A 19,989-nucleotide genomic window follows, 5' to 3' on the forward strand; every position below is an offset into this window, starting at 1 on the left:
TGAGTGCGTACGCCCCAAATAATCTGTGTCAGCAATCACTGAAGCCAGTTTCCGAGTGCAAAGCATCCTGTCTAAGCCCACATGCAGGGAGTGCGGGGCAGAATAGAACGAATAAACCCTGTCCCCAGCGTGCTGCTGCCGCCATATATCTACCAACTGCCAGTGTTGCATCCAAGTCACTAAACCACACGCAGCCGCCACAACCAGGGACATAGGCAGCGGAGGAAAGGAACGGTTCAAGTCAACATCAAGTACACCATTGAAGTCTCCACCCAGCAACCATGAGAAATCACTCCAACCCGTCAAGTGTTGGGACAGCCCGTGCAGAAAGGAGGTCTGGTCTACATTTGGAGCATAGATAGAACCCAGCACCACAGCATGACCCGCCAGCCTACCTTGAATCAGGACAAATCTACCCTGTGGGTCTATGATCTGTTCTTTCACCGCAAAGGGAACGCCCGCTCTAATCCAGACCAGAGCACCCCTAGCATATGCTGAGTGACCTGTCGCATATAACTGCCTTCTCCAGTGCCGCTGCAATCGGGGGGATCTCCGAGCGCACCAAGTGCGTCTCTTGCAGAAAAGCCAAATGGACTGAGTGCCTTCTAAGATAGGAATATATAGCATACCAGCGCTTGGGGGTATTTATGCCCCCTCACATTCCAAGTAATCGCAGTGTATGAAGACATATTACAGAGAGCCAGCTCCCCCCCACCCACAACCACCCTACCCCCCGCATAGCGCTACAGCAGCGTTAACAGATTCCCAACCTCTGATCGGACGCTCCACATATGACTTCCAGCATAGCCAAAACATAACCAATACCATCAGAGCAGATAGACAACAGGTCACCGCCCAAACCCAACAACAAAAACAGTAGCATGCAACATCGCAACCACACATTATGAAAGTCCACTAGTAGGAGTATGGGGTAGGACAATCCCACGAGGAAGCACTCTCGACACAACCCATACAGCCCGGCTATAGTGGATAACAGAGAAGGGGGGGAGAAAAGGAAGGCCTCAACAGCTGACCACAAGAACTAACATCAAACAAGGACAGGCACAGTACCAGCGGTGGTCCACTCAACTCTCCAAGGCCAAGGGCCCACATTCAACAACCAGACCCGCTATCCACTTGTATCATCCAACATTCTTACTGGAGTCCAGTTAGCACAACATTCCAGATGGGCGACCACAGCAATAAACAGTTATTCAGCACAACTTCCGCAGCTCTTAAAAAAGTTCATCCGCCGTGGCAGGCGTTACGGGCGGGCCCTTAGCAAGACCCAACTCCGAAAGTCAATGTGGCGTGATGGGTCGATCACTAGGTGGCTGCGAGATTTCAGTCTCTGACTCTGATGCCACTGGGGAGGCGCTAATAGTCACAGCAGAATGAATCGCCTCCCTCCTCTCCTGTATGAGTTGCTCCAAGTCCGGGGCACGCGTCATGGGCCCCATGTGAACTTCACCTCTCTTCCGGGTGCGCCTGGCCCGATTGCATTTGCTCCGCAACACCGGCACATTTTGCTCCGCCGTACAGCCCGATGCGCGGCCCGGTGACTCGAGCCACTCCCATGCCGCCTCCGGTGTAGTAAAGAAGTGTGATTTGTTCTCAGCCACAATACGAAGCTTGGTGGGAAATAACAGAGAGTAGTTCAGGCCGATAGCTCTGAGTCTACACTTCAAAGGCAGGTAGGAGGCCCGATCCTTCTGCACTGCCAGAGTGTAGTCCGGAAACAGCAGGAACTGAGCATCATCCACCAAGGGGGTGGGGAGGATCTCACAGTTCTAAGTATAACGTCACTGTCCGCATGATGGAGGAATCTATATTGGAATGAGAAGGTTTGGGAAGCAAAGAAAAGAAGGAGTCAATTGTAGAACAATCTTGGTTTATTTCAGAGGTATAAAGTGAATGATAATATTGTACAAACTCTTTGACAATATCTGAGTCTTGATAGATGTAGAAGATTGTAAAGAGTTCATTTTATGCTGCTCCTAGTTAACTTTAAGATAGTTGGCTAGGAGTTTGCTCACTTTTTTATGACCTCCTTAATATCTAGAACTACAAATAATTAGAAGCATTGTCAGAAGAGATTTCATAGAAATGTATTTTGGCAGATAATGGTTTGGTCAGCACATAATGAGATTGCAAAGTGTAGTATTGATTCTCTAATTTCTTTATGTCAGAAAGTAAGGTAGTATGTTGGGCAAGGAGTGTTTTCTTTTTTTGGAAAGATAATCAATAATAAAACCATGTGCTCTGGCTTTGAAAGAATCCCAAGGGAGTTGAGGATATACAGGGGGTTCCTGATGTCTGGAGAAAAACATGTCGGTAAAGGTTGTAAATGCATAGGAAAAAGTGGTGTTCTAGAGTAAAGAGTTATTAAACTTCCATTGATGAAAGTGATACTTTGAGGGAAATAAATCAAAGTCTGCTATGACAAGTGTGTGTACAGAAAGTAGAATGTGTTCAATTTCTAATTTAATGAGAGTGCAAGATAGGAATTTGCTAAAAAAGAGATGGCTTAAACTGGTGAGGGAATCATCTGCAGGTAAGAAAACGGTATATTCTCGTTCTGAGGGGTAAGCTAATCTCCAAATATCAACCAGGGCTCTGTGAGAGATGAAGGAACAAAACTGTTCATGCATTCTATGGGGGATAAATTTAACAGTGGATTGTCGATCAAGAAATGGGTCAATAATCTAATTGCAATGTCCACCTAGGTATTAGGCCTGCCACTTTGTAAATATGGTGCTGCATTTTTGGCCATTTAGCGCCACATTAGCATTTAAAAAAGTGACCCTAATGTGTTTTTAGGATGACACTAGGGGCTCTTAAATCAGCCCCTTAGTAACAATCTATCTACCATATACATCCATATCCTGTGAAAGGGTATCAATAGCAAGATATTTATTACAGATGATCTCAATGCCATTCTTTTTGTTTTGTGTGGGAAAAACAAGGACCTTGCTAACCCAGAAGCATTACAGTTTTTGTGCCTCTGATTCTGTAAGACGAGTCTCATGTAGGAGTACTAAATCAGATTTATACTTTGCCAAATGAAAACAAATTCCCTGTCTCTTAATAAATAGGATGATTTAAACCATTAACATTCCAAGTTATAACTTTGGATATAAAACATTTGTATAATGTGTAACAATTAACTGACCAACAATATAAAGTAGAGAACCACAAATAGGATTTAAAAAAAGGATGAAGATATGTTGGAAAAGAAGATGAAGGAAGGGAAGAAAACAAATAAATCAGATGAATAAAAGGAAAGTGAAGAAACGGAGGGAACAAAAAGGAAGAGAAAGAGAAGACAGTACATACCAGAAAAATGGTGACTGTAAACTGTACCTGTGGAAATTAGAACATCAGGATGGGGGTGGGTATGATACATCACGAGGATTACAGGATTTGGGCACCAGGCAGCACATGGTGCCTAACATAGGATGAAAGAATGATGATATTGGACTAGACAGGATAAACCATATCTGAAAATGAGAAAAGATGAAAAATAAAAAATGATGCAATACATGAAAGGAAAAAGGCAATAAGTGATAGACCCATCAATCGCCATGGAAGAAGGAGAATTCACTCGTAAGAACGCTCTCAGGTCTGAGAGAGCACCAAAAGTGGTTTCAGAGAGCCTAGCTCTATCCTAACCACACATTAGCATATTTTGTTTACGCTATTGTGGTGTTAGATGGCCAAAAATGCTGCAGCATATATACAAAGTGGTGCAATGCTTGGTTTGCGCCACTCCTCACCCCTTGCGCCACATTATGCCTGTGCCACAAGCTTTGCACCACTTTGCAACCCCTTGTGCCACATTATGCCTGCGCCTGGCATAATGCATGCAAAGGGAGCATTCCCCAATTACGGGAGTTGAAAAAATGGTGCAAAGAAATCTAAAAGATTTTGTTGCAGCGTATTTATTGGCAATTTTCTAAGTCCTCTGCATGCCATTGGAGAGCCTGAATTTGTTTCTGCAAAGGGGGTATGCGAGAAGGTTTATCTTGGAGGTCGCCAATACGTCGTTCAGCCTCTGTAAGGCGAGAGTCCATAGAAGACCATTTTGCATCCAAAGCTTGTATCCTAGGGTTTGTTTCTTCAAAAAGGGACGCAAGGCACAAATTTCTTCTAGCAAGATTTCCATAGAGATGGATGAACAACTTCTTTCAGGGGATGGCTGGTCCTCTTTAAGACATTCTGTTGATTGAGGTTTCAAGGCAGTATTGGTTTAGGTCTAGCTGAGGGCATGACGTCAAAAGAGGAGTGAGCAGCCATGGATGGAGAATACATTTTATATTTAATTTATATATTTATATATTTATATATTTAATTTTAATTTGCGTGTTTTCCCCATGTAAGGACACTGTTTTGGAGAGAAAGTATCCCAGAGACAATGTTTGTTCCACCAAGACAAGGCATAGGATGTAGCAGTCAGAAGCAAGCCAGTAACAATAGGTCCCAAGCAGAAAGTCCTTTCAAACAATAAAATGAGGTGTGTAAGAGCAAAAATTACTTTCCAGCCAATGTAAGAAGGAAGGGTTTATAAACAGTACCTGATTGGGTAGGACACACTAGAAACGAATTCCATTCTGAAGAGCTCCAGAAAATGACAACCATGCCTGTGAGGCAGAGATAGGGTGGTAATGAGTCAAGTGCAGAAATCACCATTGGAATAGTGACTAGAGCTGGTTTTGGGCTAATTATGCCTGCGGACGTTTCCCAAAGCATTTCCCTCTCTTCTGAGGGGAGGAAAACTACAACTGCAGGAGCGTCTGAGATGATGGCCTTCAATGCCACCAGGACCGTACTAGCCACGCCCATAGATACATCTTATCATTTAAAAAACTGGGCTTTTTTTAAGTGAATTAGATTAGGCCACTGGAACAAAATGATCTTTACACACGATACAGTGGCAGAGCCATTTAATGACAAATTAGATAGATACTTTAGGGATCTAAATCCTCAACAGAAGTAGTGTGAAATTATGTGACTTAAAATCCTTGCATATCTGACAAAGTCCTGAAAGCAAAATGCTAAATATAGGTGTAGAACTAATATAATTTACGTGAGTTAGTATCAGCTGCAATCAAGTATGTTTTGATTTTTAAAGTAAATTATAACAAGGATGAAATTACATTAAGCAAGCAAGCTGCAAGATGTATTATCCTCATATTGACTACATTAAAAAAATTGGTGCCCATTTTGATGAAATAATTACATATCAGCAGTCATCATTTCTTGAATCCTAGTTTACTTCATACCAGGCCTTAATTGCTTGTTATCTTCAGCCTCCTGGGACAAATTACTAATCATGCATAACTGCGAAGATCATTCTTTCATGTTAATGATGTCTTTCCTACCTTTCCACTATGTTACTGTGACCTACCCTCTTCTCCATATCACTCCTCTCTTCAACTTCACAGTGGCATGACAGAAAAGAAATAATATCCAACTCGTAAGTTTGGCTAAAGGAGAAGAAAAGGGAGTGATGGCGAGAGAAGGAATGGGATAAGAAACTTAAAGCTCAGAATGAGGAAGATTACAGGAAAGTAAATATTTCACTATCTCTTTGACCGTTTTCTTAGCCTACGTCCTTACGTTCAGGAGCAGTGGAAAACATTTCACTAATAAAGGGCAAATTGTCAAACTCTCATTCAAGTTTAGAGGAGGTTGGGATTGGCATATACGGAGAACTAGATAATAGACATTAATTTAAAGGACACGTCCGCATTGTGGAAGGTCTTCTGGGAGAGACTGTCTACATAACTTCTCTTCAGACTCTGGGCCAGTGCCTGACAATATCTCCCAGTTGCTTTGGCTTCTACGCTACTGTGAAAGTTGTCACTCAGCATTCTACACCCTCACCTTCGTAGTTATGTTCCATTTGGTTCCTTATCCCTCCAAAATATTTGTCATACCTCTCTGTGACTCCTCCCACTTTCCTTCTGAATTGTTCATCTGCTTGCTTCCTCTGCTTGCCTACTTTTGTTTGATGCTCTGCTAGAAGTGCTATTGCCCATAACCCCTGTACACTCAACCACTGGCATGTTACATCTTTCAGCATCTACTTTGCATACCTACCTGCTCCTCTACTGAGCCGCTTTCCTCCATCTCAGAGAGGCCGGAGCTTCTCCTTAGCTATTCGGCTCTTGGCCTGATTCCTGGCAAATCGCTGTCTTTCCTTACTGAGAGAGAGGTACGTCCTATGACATCATTCACTTTGTATTCACTACTGAATGTTTTGTTTTAGATAAGTTTTACAATGTATTATGAATTTCTGATTTTCAAGATATCTGAACAGTGGGTCTAAGATGATCTTGGTTGCTGTGGGCATTATTTGGAGCCAGTGCCCCTGGTTCAATTCCTTTCTGCAATTTCTTTCCCAGCGTTTTATTCTACATATTATTAACATTGAGTACCTGGGTTGCGAGAGGTTGAGGTTTGGATTGTCGGCTATACTTCTCTTAGGGCTTAACTTTTACCCTAAATCCTGACATTTACTTACTTGAGGATAAAACCAAGCTAACTGTAAAGAGAACACCAAGAGTAAAAAGATAAAAATGTGAAACAATAAACAGAACATTTTATTTAACAAAACTTAAAGTTAACTGGGCTTTAGAACATCAGGAGCACAATTGGATGTTTCAGAATTGAAGACAGCTAATAAATCAGAATGCACACAGGTAGCAGCCCTACATGTCACAAAATATAGTCACTCCTTCAGGTTCAGATGACAACCCTTTTCTAGAGGATCAGCCTTGAAACCCCTTAGGAGTCTCCAGGCCTAAATAAGAATAAACCAATGTTTGCTATTTATGTCAGAGTAGAGAGTTTTATTTTTATTTTTGAAGAACCTCAACATGATACAAAGAATTAGGAGCATAAAAATCTTTTGTCCTTTTGGGTACATTTAAAGGGCGCTGTGAACATCTAAAGCCTTATCAGAAGCCTCCGTTTCCGACAATACGTTAGCTCAAAAGAATCCTTGAAAGATATGAAACTGCAGTGAAATCCTCAGATCACAATCTAAAACAGACCTAGGAAGCGTCTTGTTTGGTTAAAATTGTAGGAACAAAACTGAAGTAACTTAGGGCCAGAAGTAGCAAAATCCGTTTTTGCGACTCGCAATTTGCAAGTCGCAAAAACGGATGCAGAATAGGGTCTGAGACACCTTCTGCAACTCGCTACGGGGTCGCAAAGACCCACCTCATCAATATTCATGAGGTGGGTCGCATTTTGCGACCCCATAGGGAGTCCCTGCACTCACAGGGATGGTGGCCTGCTGTAGTCAGCAGACCTCCATGTCTGTGACTTCTTTTTAAATAAAGCAGTTTTTTTTTTCATTTTGCAGCCCGTTTTTCTTAAAGGAAAACGAGTTGCAAAATGAAAAAAAATCCGAAACCATTTGGTTTAGTTTTTTTCAGAGCAGGCAGTGGTCCATAGGACCACTGCCTGCTCAGAACAAATATTTTTTGTCGACATTCACAAAGGGGAAGGGGTCCCATGGGGACCCCTTCCCTTTTGCGAATGTATTACCACCAGTGTGACACTGGTGGTAACTGCGAGTTGGTTTGCGACCGCATTCGCGGTCACAAAGCAACTCTGAATTGCGATGTGAGTCGCAAATAGGAAGGGAACACCCCTTCCTATTTGCGAGTCGCATTCCCAAATTGCGAGTCGGTACCAACTCGCAATTTGGGAATGTGCATCGCGTGAGGCCGTTTTCATGGCGCGAACTGCGTTTTTCGCAGTTTGCGCCATGCAAACAGTGTACTACATCTGGCCCTAAGAGTCCTAATTCACCTTCTCTTTGAGCTACGGCAAGTAAACAAATAAAAACAAAATCATCCATGACATACACCCAAGAAGAGAAACAGGAAGACAAAAGCTCATTGCAGACTGCTCAGTCCTGTTTAGAGATATCAAGGATGGATATGTGAATGTCTCTAATCCTGAAACCTCCTAAGGAGCCTGAGGCCATATGCACTGCTCTTTGATTTATGATTCAAAGAAAATCATATGTTGTGATTCTGTAAATGAAATGCACTTACATGTGGCAAATACTGATTTCTTGAGCATCTATTCCCTAAGACACTGAGGTGGTCATTACAACCTTGGCGGTCTTTTTACAAGACCGCTGAGGGACCGCCTTGCGGAAGACCGCCAGTAGTGGTGGTTTGCCGCTCGGCGTATTATGACTGTTGGCTGCTCTCTGTCCTTTTTAGGACGGAGAGCCACCAACAGCCATACTGGCGGGCGGCGGGAAGTGGAGGTTGCTCCACCTCCACCACCATGCCAACAGAACACTGCCCAGCGAATCACGTCCTGTGATTCGGCGCAGCGGTGTTCTGTTGGCGGTGTGGTGTCGGCGGAGCAGCCCGCATGGCTCCTGTCCCCTCCCGGAGGATTGACGGAACAGGTAAGTCGATCGTCCATTAGGGGGGGTTGGGGGGGGGTTGTGTGTTGTGTGGGTGCATGGGGGTGTGCGTCTGTGTATGTAGAGGGGGTGTGTGAGTGCGTGTATGCTTGCGGGGGTGTTGCATGTTGTGGGAATGAGTGGGTGTATGTCTGTATGTATCTCTGTATGGATGTGTGGGTTTATATCTGTATATGGGTGTGGGTCTGAATGAGTGTGTGGATGTTGGCATGTGTGTCGGTGTGTGTGCGTGTATGTGTGTTGGTGGTGCCTGCGTGCGTGTCATGTGTGTTTGAGTTGTGTGATGTTGGGGGTCGGGGTGGGGAGGGGGGCCTGCCACCTTTGGGGGGTGGCAGGGGTGGTGGGGGGTGTAGGGGAGTGAGTCGGGGTGGGGGTGGGGGATGGGGGAGACCCCTATCAGTGCCAGGGAAGGAATTCCCTGGCACTGATAGTGCTTAACGCCATCGATTTCATGGCGGTTCCTACCGCTGGAAATCCACGGCGGTAAGCCGGGTCAAAATACCGGCAGCGGTATTGTGACGGCCGCCAGGCTGGAGACCCAGGTCTCCAGCCCAGCGGGCGGAATGGAGAAGCGGTGGATGACCATGGCGGTAACTGCCATGGTCACAATATGAAAAAAAGACCGCCAGCCTGTTGGCGGTCTTACCGCCGCTTCTCCGCCTTCTGCCAGGGTCATAATGACCCCCTGAGTCACAAAAAGCAATTTGTTGAGTACTTGGAAATATTAAGGGCCTGATTACAACCTTGGCAGATGGGATACTCTGTCGCAAACGTGACTGATATCCTGCCCCTCATTTTACAAGCTCCATAGAGTGCAATGGAACTTGTAAAACGTCGAGTGGGATATCCGTCACATTTGTGATAGAGTACCCCATCCTCTAAGGGCATAATCAGGCCCAACATATCTATGAATTTTTGGCAGCATTGCATTAAAAACTGTGTGATCTAATGAGAAAGTGAGCTTTGCAAAACCCCTCCTTCTGTGGCAACAAGCCCTGGATAGCTTCCTGAGGCTAAAAGGTGAATGCACCAAAATACCTGGGTACAGAAACACTCCTGTGTGAATCCCTAGACAACACAGAGTCTAATTAACAAATTAAATAAAAAATTACTTTGCTACTGAGACTATTCTCATACATCTCCTCCTAAGTCAGCTGGAATGAGGTGACTTTGATCCTGAAAATGCGCTCTCTTTGCCTCCTCTGGTCCTAGAATGGAGCCCAATGCCTCATCTTCCTATCCACAGCATACAATGCATTCATTGTGAAAAAATCTACTCCTTCCACCCCTTTTACAGTTTGCACCTGATTACCACCTGCTTCAACTTAATGTTCATTTGTGAGTGCTAAAACCTATTTTTGCAACTATTTGCAATCTATGAAGAGATAATGCATCCTAAAATAAGAAATGCTAATTGAGATTCACTAATAGGTAATCACTAATTCTAGTTGCAGAAAAAGTAAGTTGGTAAGATTTGATTTGCAATTATATTTTCCCGATTGGATCTGAAAAGCTTTGTAATACATAACAAAATTACCTTTCCCCAGTGGCTAACCTATCTGAGATAAATGTCTGATTTGCAAATAATATATACGCCTGGCCCGCAGAGGCTAAAGTCAAAACTAATTCCAAGGATACCCCGGTTCTCTATGACCATTAATCAGTGCCCATTGAGCTGCTTGAGTAGAAGTGGCTAGACCTTTAAAGAATTCACCCCAAAGAAAATATACAATTAAAACAGGTTACAAGATGTAGGATTAAGATGTCCCCAATGCTTGCATCAAATTTCAAATATACTTCAATGTTTAACGTAACACCTTAGCGTGCATAGAAATCAGGATTCTTGAATATACATGGCTGCATCCCTGAAACAGTAGATCCACCCTTTCAAACTTCATATTTAAGGTAAGGGTGTGAAAGAGATTGCATAAATAGAAGTGAAAATTAGAGTGGAGAGAAGATTAAGAGAGTTAGAGAAAGCAAAGGTGGCTTCACTATGATAACTAATTTTACCAAAGTTGCTACGACTCCCAAATCTTCCTCAGCATCTCTAGGAGAAGGGAAATGAGGAAAAGACATAAATGAGTTCCTTGGACCAAGTTAGAGATAGAGTATCCATTCCACAGACTCTCTGATAAAAAGCACTCTAAGCAGAACTGGGAAAAGGGGTCATCTCATTGAATGCAAACAGACTTAAGCAGGGAAGCAGGAACTCATCTATATGTATCTGCAAAGCCTCCTTTAAATTTTGGAACTTCACTGATGAAGGGAATAGCCTCATGAACGTGTCTGCTATCTGATTCTCCCACCATGTTATTTAGGCTGCTCAGAGGGACAGCAGGTGATTCTCTGCCCAAGAACACATATTCTGATCCCACTGAGGAAGAGCCAGGATCTTGCTGCCTCTTCTCAATTGACATATGCTTTCATCAGCAGCGTGCTACTGTCACTTTGCAGTCATTAAATCATGGTACCATTCTCAAAATGTTTTAACTTTGAAGTAACTTTTGCATCATGAGTTGTTACATCATGTTTCTTTGCTTCATGAGTCAATACATTGTGATGGTAAGTAGAGATATGTGTAGGTAAGTAGTTGAGGTAATTGAGGTAGTAAGGGGATTTAGGGCTCAGGAATGTGTAGGGCATAGGGCTACAAGGTGGGTTTTGAATTTGCTTTGGGTGCAGGTATTTATTTATTTCATTTTTTCCCTTAGTGCATTAAGCTTTAAGGAGCTGGTAGAAGGATGACAGGTCCATGGTTCATATTGTATAATTGTTGTGTAGTTCTGTTTAATTCTTGAGGTGATTCATTTTAGTACTCAGGTGGTTATCTTTCTTAAGGGAGGGCAAAGAATTCCACTCTGCCAGCAGAGTTTGTAGAGTTTTGCCAACTCTGAGCTCTGCCTGGAGCACGGAGTTAAAAAAACTCAGCGATATGATACATAGCAGAGTTTTTGATCCGACCTGGCTCGCCAATGTTAAGTTAAGTTAGCGAACGCAAGAAAGCACTATGCTGACGGGTGGGATTGACATTTCTGAACGCCGGAAGTCACAGCAGGTAGCCAATGCCTGCATTGACAAAGCTGCCGCTCACATTGAGGAACCTGCCGGTCGAGTAGAAAATCTACTCGAGCAGCAGAAAGAAGTTAACATCACCGGACGCTCCGCATGATGGCATTCACAATGATTTTACAGCATGGGAGAAACTCTGGCGCTGAAAATCAGCTCGAACAGTGTGACTTACCCCAGTTCTGCTGCTTGTGGAACTCCATGTAGCACAGCAGAGATTTATGGCACTTGACGGTGTTCCGCTTACCAGAACTCTGTGAACTCCACCCAGGCCTAATTTGTTTGTATGCAGGCATGTCATTAATTTTATTTTTTAGGGATTTAGGGGGTCATTACATGTTTGGGGTCTCAGGCGGTCTTCGCACCACAATAAAGACAATCCACTGCCGGCACCGACAGTGTGGTCAGGCAGCCAGGGACGGCGGTAGCCACCTTCAGGCAGGCAGAGACCATGCTCCCGTCGGACAGATTACAAAGCTGCACATCTCCAAGGTTTCTGCCATGGTCACACCACCACAGAAACCATGGCGGAAACCAATAGTTTAAAAGCAAACACTCCCCTTCTAGAACAGATACCCATCCGAAAATGTCATGGGACCTGAAATGCTCCTCTCACTGCTCCTGCTCGCATTATGACTCCAGAACCAGCGACGACGACAACAAACATGAGTACACACACCTACATGACACTGTAGGGAAAAGCCTAAGTACCCATGCACACACAGTGATATGCACAGTCACACACACCCACAAACACACACGCACACAAACTATACACACCACGGCCAACACACAAGTACAATACACACACCAATCCGCAGACACACAGCACCGGCACAGTCCAACGCAACAATACACAACATCACTGATTCACACAACTACACCACAACCACAACAACATAAAGTCCATGGCAAGTAAATACAATGCACACCTCCAGCTGACAATTCATACAACAACAACACGTAACCACACCAGACAACTAATACACACAATCACACAGCCATACAATGAAGCATACGTCATACCATGCTAACACACCACACAACGCTTCCGATATACCCAACATCACGTACACACTACAACCACACAAGGGCACTCAACACCACCATTACAAATGTCAACACAAACAATACATGAAATATCAACATACATGCAAGTTCCAAAATCAAACATTTCCTATACACAATACACTGCCATCACAGTGGGACAAATGCCAGATCCACACCCAAACGTGCTGACCAGACACAACAGCCAGCACAACCAACACACACACATCACTCACACGCAAACCAAGGCAGGCAAGACCAAAACAGCCATGTGGAAAGAAAGGCAGGACAAATATGTGACCATGGGACCAACAACTGGTTGGCCCAGATATATTAAAAAGAATAAATATGACAAGAAATAAATAGCTATGTCCATTATAAAAGGCCATAGGCCAGTCCAAACTTCAAAGTGCACAATGCACAAATGGCCCTTCTGTGTCCCCTTACATGACTCCTGACTGCTAAATGACCCCCACAGGGTAGGGGCATCAAGGGGGCAGGCAGGCACCTCAGGGATAAGAAGGGTTGAAGGGAGATTTGGGCTTGGGTTTGAGAGAAGGGTCACTGGCCATGGGCTTTGGAGGTTGGAGCCTAGGGTGAGCTTTATGGGAGGGCTGGGAACATTTGGAAGGGATTGACTTCTTGGCAGGGTGAGGGGCATGGGCACTAGCAGGGGGCAGGGGAGGACTTGGAGGGGGAAGGGGTGGACTTGGGGAGGGACACCGACCGTTTGGGGGTATCATGGAGTGGGAGAGGAGTAGGGTAGTGGGATAACTCCAAAAGGAACACCTTTTTAGACACACAGGGCAGTCATGGCAAAAGGGTTTGGGAGTGGAGGGAAAGGGAGTGGTTTAGGAGGTGTCTTGGTGGATGTCTTGGGTGCAAGTGCATGCACAGAATGCTTCTGTGTGATGGGTGTCTGTTGGGTGGGTGAGTGTGGGCGTTTACGTATCTTGGGAAGAGGGGGAGGATGTGCTGAGAGATGCCATGCTGGATTGGTGAGTGTCTGTTAGGGTGGTGTCTGCATGTATGGTAAATCTGCTGCATGTGGGTGTGTTGGTGGTTGTGGTGGCTGCAGATGTGGTTCCTTGGGTGGATGTCTGCAGGTTTGCTATTGTGCTGACTGTGGGTAGGTTAGGAGTTGTGGCTGGATCGGTATGGTGTCTGCAGGTGTATCTGGTGTAGTGTTTGTGAAGGTAGGGTAGTGTGGGAGTCTGTGCAGGTAGTGGATGTTGATGTGTCTGCAGGTGGGTGTTGTTTGTGTGCATGCCAAAGGTAGGTCTTATGGTGCTTGTGTTTCTCAGATGTAGCCTTGGATGTTGAGGTGGGTGCATGCCTGTCTGTCTGTCTGTGTGCTTTGGCTGGGTTTCACCTGCCAATGCTGATTCACATAAAATAGAGGGAGAGAGGAAGGGACAGAGGGAGATAGAGTGAGAGGGAAAGAGAGGGTTAACAAATACCTCACATGCACATATTCACACATGCACATCTGTAGGAATACATCTCCTAGATATGCTATTTCTGGTGCCAATAAACATCCTACATCATGTCACAACATGTCACCAATACCCACCCCTACATGGCAAGCTTCACACCCACATCTAAATCCAAGTAATTCAGCACGACTGGAGTCACCTACATGATCACCACCAAAGCCATGTTTGCATGCATATTGTGCCCTGGCTGAGGTACAAATTACTACTAGAAACATCTTCATACCTCTCCATACACCTATCACCTATTGGAAGTGCAGGAGACTGAACAAAACACATCAGGCATGTACAGTTACAATACCTAATCAGTTCATGTCCTTTGTGAAGTTCCATGATAGTGAAGACAACTCCACTCACACACCACACACCGCCTGCCTGTCACATAACATGGCTGACCTAACACTCAGTACACAAAAAGCAACAGTTAACTAATAACTGATGTAGCCACTAAAGGTTGGACACCCATACAGGTACATTTCTAATGTGTAGAATACAAGCCAGGGGCACAGGCATATGATAACTGTTATCCAATCACAGAGGAAGGTTTGCAGACACCAAACACATATTTACCACTACTATTCTTACAGCTAAGTGCATCTACAATGGTCCAGATGGCACACATTACACATCCATACTCAATCACTGAGTGCTGTGTCACAACTGATGAGCTTCAGGAACACACACATGACATCATGGCCCACATACATGATAACACCACCATCACTCTCACCACTCCAGACATGTGATAACCTGTATCTAAGTCCAGACAACACAGATGTCAGACAGAAAAGACATGTAAGCTTTATGCACACAAGGACCAACACGACTGCCATAGCACTCACAACATATCCCACAACTACATAGGGCAGTTACAGGAAAGAATCAACAACAAATATTTCACATCAACATCTCATAAGTCATACAATACAGAATCATGTCCAAATCAATCACTTCAGCTAGGCCAAGGGTATCACTCATTTTCCCACTCCATCAGATGTGCCCCCAAGTAACCATTAAGACATGATGTAATGTTGCACTGTCATTGCTAGGGCACTGGCATACATGGCATTCACATTACACATTGTCAAAGTCGAGGTCTGCCTAGGCACTTACCACCTTTAGTACAATCCCATTGGGTACAGGGTCCAATCCCCACTAGTCTATAGCACATTGAAAAGCATGATGATTGCAATCAAAACAAATCAAACGCAAAAATTAATGTATCCTATTGTTGCAACCTTCACATACCCCATAGATAGAAGATGAACATTATACAACCACCAAGCCATAAGCTAAGTACTATAGAAGCCATATCTGTTGTGGAAATGGAATGGCTGCCTCACATGGAATCAATACCAGTACTTGATGTCTATAGTCCCTGTGCAAAAACGAGAGTCATCCTGTTGCAAATACAGGTGTGCAATACAGATGGCAGTGGGCTTACACCTTAGAGACACTAATGCTCAAATGCTGATGGGTGGACCAGGTCATACGCAATGGGTTTGAGTGAAACACAAGCTCACATCAATAGAAACGGCCTGATGCAGTCACATATTTGCCAATGTCATTTCCCCATCTCCACATGCAGACTCGGAGATGTCTTGATACAGGAGATGTACTTCCACTGAAATCAAACCAAAGAGACACATCTACAAGTTATACTCACACCAGGTAGGTCCTACCCATGGCCACTTGCCTACATACAAGTTGCACAATCTACATTGTCATAGAAGCTACAGTGAGGCACCTCACACTGTACAACCAGAGCCAAGTCCTAGGATACAGTCAGTACTCACCCCCTTGTGGCTGCTGTCCTGAGATCAAATGTCCATCCACCTCAGGGTAGGCCACCATCAAAATGAGGGTCATTAGAGGTCAGGGTCTGACGGGCACCCCAGCCTCGTTGGGATGACATCCCCACCTGGGCCTCCGCAGTCTGCATCTCAGGTCCTCCCACCGCTTGCGGCAATGTGTGATCTGCCAGCTGTGTACCCCCAGGGTCGGCACTTGCTTGCCGATGGCAGGCCAAATCTCTTCCTCCTGATGGGTGTTCACCTGCATGGATGATACAGACAGAAGGAGATACTCATGTACACTGGCACCATACCAACAGCAGTGGGCCCACACATCTGACTCTGCAAGGGCCCACACATACCCATCCTCTCTGCTCACACTCCTTCACTTTATGCCCTTTGCATGCATATACTCTCTCACTGGTTCACTTGCATAAAGCATCATCACACGCAACCCCTATTTCACATGACTATGGCATTGGACTCACCTGTGCATCCAGGGGTAAGAACTCCTCCATAAGCTTCTCCAGCTCTTCTGGGGTGAAGGCTGGGGCCCTATCAGCTGCATGACATGGCATGATGGCTCCCAGAGACAGTACTCAGCAGCTCATGTTGTGGAGGTCTTGCTAGCAACAGTGTCAGGAGTCAAGTGAGCAAGGCTGCAGAAAATGGTAGTCACAGCCACCATGTACTGGACTGTCACCACCGGTGGTCAACGCCATAGGCTCCAGTTTGCCACATGCAGCAATGTTAACCAATGACACTGTTCACTTCAGCAGGACAGGCGGCTGCCATTTTGGGCACATATTAACTATGGATGTCCCAAAATAAGTGTGCCGTATACATTGTCACGTAGGTTCTCATTATCCTAAAGAGACTACTGGATTTGGGTGACAGAATCACATGAAGTGAGGGGTGCTGAGTACAATTCCACACCATGTGATGCCTGTCAGCCCACTCTGGGATTTTTCTGGTCAACTAGCAGTGTCTCATCTCCACCCGAGAGTGGGGATGATTGTGACAACTGGGTGCACAACAAAGAGGACTCCTCAGGGGAATCGTGGTCGATCAGATCTTATCCCTTTCTCTCAGTTATATTAGTCTCAAACAGTCAAAGACAAACAGAAGCAGAATAAAGTTCAATAAGGTTTATTGAAGTAACTTTATCTAAGATAAAATGGCATGCACTGCAATAACTTGGATAATAAAACACATTAGAAGCAAAATTGTGACAAGCAGAGTGAAACACAAAAACAGTCCCACAATACTGTCACTAGGAATTATATATATATTTTCCTACCTACGCTATGTTACTGCACAGTGTGATAAACCCTAATCCGACCTTCAGGTTTTCCCTCAGGGAAGACATCATCCCCCATACCTGTTGCAAGGAAGCCTGTGGTCTAGAAAGACACCGTCACCATGTAGGCCAGGTATTCGGCAGTTTAATCTGGCAGCTGTAGTTAAGATGGTAAGCATTCAGCATGCTGTCGTGGTCATCTGGCTGGAATCTCCTTCTAACGGGTATGAGACTGAGCAGTGTTTCTATATATGAAACAGTTGATGTTCTAAGAAAAGGTCCCATGTAAGGATATATATGTTTCTGTGAATGTCGGAGACACAGTGTACCGCTTTTGCCAGCAACCCTATCTGGCCTCAACCTTGAGAAAAGCACAAAGTGAAATTAATGCAGTACTAAGAATGTGATGCTTTCCTAATTGAAGGAACAAACAAAGAGAGAAAATAAAGCAACACTGAAAATGTGGCTAATGCTAGAAAAATAAAGCAATGCTGAATAAAATGTAACTGGGCGTAAGTGCACAATGGCAGGCCTAGTTTGATAAAATAACGTTTCTAAAACATGGCTAAAATAGTTATACAACACCCTCCCTTTGCCAGTTCAAAGGTGGTTCAAAGCCGAAAATGAATAAAAGCTACTAAAATCTATTAATAAAAGCATATAAACATGAATGTCAGGAATGACAAGTTAAAAGACACTTTAGCATGTGATAAAAGGGTCAATTTAAACTTCAATAGTGGTTCCAATAAAACCAAATTTAAAAGTCAATGTGAATTTTTAAATTGCCAGTTAGATCTGGGACAATTGAAGCCAGGAAATGTTCCACTTCCGCAGGTGGTAAAATATCCAAATAATTTTCAAGGAAAACCATGGAGCACTCATGTTCCAAAGCCTGAGCTCCAGTTAAGGCAGCAGCATTCTATGTTGTGCCAAATGTTGAGTTAAGAGCTGCATTATCCACAAAGGGCAACTCATAGACAGCTACCCGTAGCCAACGCATGTCTGGTAATGTGCCCTCAGCAAGAACATCAACAGATCAGCGTCCAATGAAAGTAAGCGCCGGATAGAAAGACAAACTTTCAGTGCAAATTCGAAAAGTCACGAAAGGCATCGAAATACGGACTGCACACAATTCAAAACCGGTCTAAATGATAGAGACCTGTTGCACTCCAGTTCTTCCAGGAGTGGTGCTCCGAAATACTGCATCATGCATTCACAACACAGTTGCGCTGGTTAAAGCGCTTTCAGTCCTCCTTCTTGTGAAGAGACAGCCATAGAGCAGAAAAAATAGCAACAGCAGAATGCCACCTATTGAAGCTAAAGTAATTGGAAATCCCCCGAAAACACTTGAAAATATTGAGTGTATGGCTGAAGGTATTAAGTCAAATATAGAGGAAAAGGTGTTAACGAAACCAGAACCAACAGCCTTCAAGAAATGCACAATCCCAGTAGTAGTGGATGCTTTTAATATTCATCCCACGAGGTCACCAAAGTGTCTTGGAAAGTTTGTACTTAAAAGGGACTAAGGGTGTCATTCCGACCCTGGCGGTCCATGACCGCCAGGGCCGGGGACCGCGGAAGCACCGCCAACAGGCTGGCGGTGCTTCCTGGGCCATTCTGACCGCGGCGGTAAAGCCGCGGTCAGAAAAGGGCAACCGGCGGTTTCCCGCCGGTTTACCCCTGGCCCAAGGAATCCACCATGGCGGCGCTGCTTGCAGCACCGCCGTGGGGATTCCGACCCCCTTCCCGCCATCCTGTGCGGGAATGGGTGTCGTGGGGCCCCTGGGTGCCCCTGCACTGCCCATGCCACTGGCATGGGCAGTGCAGGGGCCACCTCACAGGCCCCATAATGATTTTCAGTGTCTGCAACACAGACACTTAAAATCGCGACGGGTGCCACTGCACCCGTCGCACACCAGCAACTCCGCCGGCTCCATTCGGAGCCGGCTTCATCGTTGCTGGGGCTTTCCCGCTGGGCCGGCGGGCGGCCTTCTGGCAGTCGCCCGTCGGCCCAGCGGGAAAGTCAGAATGACCGCCGCGGCCATTTGACCGCGGTACGGTCTTTTGGCGGTTTCCGCCAGGCGGGCGGCTTCCGCCGCCCGCCGGGATCGGAATGACCCCATAAATCTCTGCAGATGACCTCGCAACTTGAAGCGCATAGATCTCGTGCATAGATGTAAGCACCACATGTTTTTAAAACAATAAAGCCCAGAGTCTGCTCAACTTGCAAAAATTCACATCTGAATTAGCAATATGAGGCTACATTTTTGCTCTTTCCCTTTGTTTTGTTGGAGAAAAGGGACATTCCCACAACAGGTGACAATTTGGGAGATTGAAATGACATTTGCTATTCTGGCTCGCATTCCACAACACTCACTGCTAAGGAGCTGTATGCTTCCATTTGAGAGCACCTGGAATACAGGTCTAATCAAGGGGACTGGAACTCCCTTCAGATAGAATGCCAAGTTCACTGCTGAGACATTATGGCCCTCATTACAACCCTGGCGGTAAATCCCACTTACCACCGTGCAGAAGACCGCCAACACACCGAAGCAGCGGCGGAATTCCGCTACAGCTATTACAACCTACAGCTCGATCTGCCATAACTCAGACACCCACACAAGTCTGCCACACCAAAGGTCAGTGATAAACTGGCGATAACAAAACCGACACCGTCACACCAACGGGAATACGCCCACACTATCACGACCCACAAATCCACGCGGCGGTCTTTCAACCGCGGTATTCCATTGGCGGTACACACCGCTGCACTCAAAATAAACACACATTTACAAAACACAACCACATTGGACAATTCGAAATTCACAC

The sequence above is a fragment of the Pleurodeles waltl genome, chromosome 5, assembly GCF_031143425.1.
Source record: "Pleurodeles waltl isolate 20211129_DDA chromosome 5, aPleWal1.hap1.20221129, whole genome shotgun sequence".
Taxonomy (NCBI): domain Eukaryota; kingdom Metazoa; phylum Chordata; class Amphibia; order Caudata; family Salamandridae; genus Pleurodeles; species Pleurodeles waltl.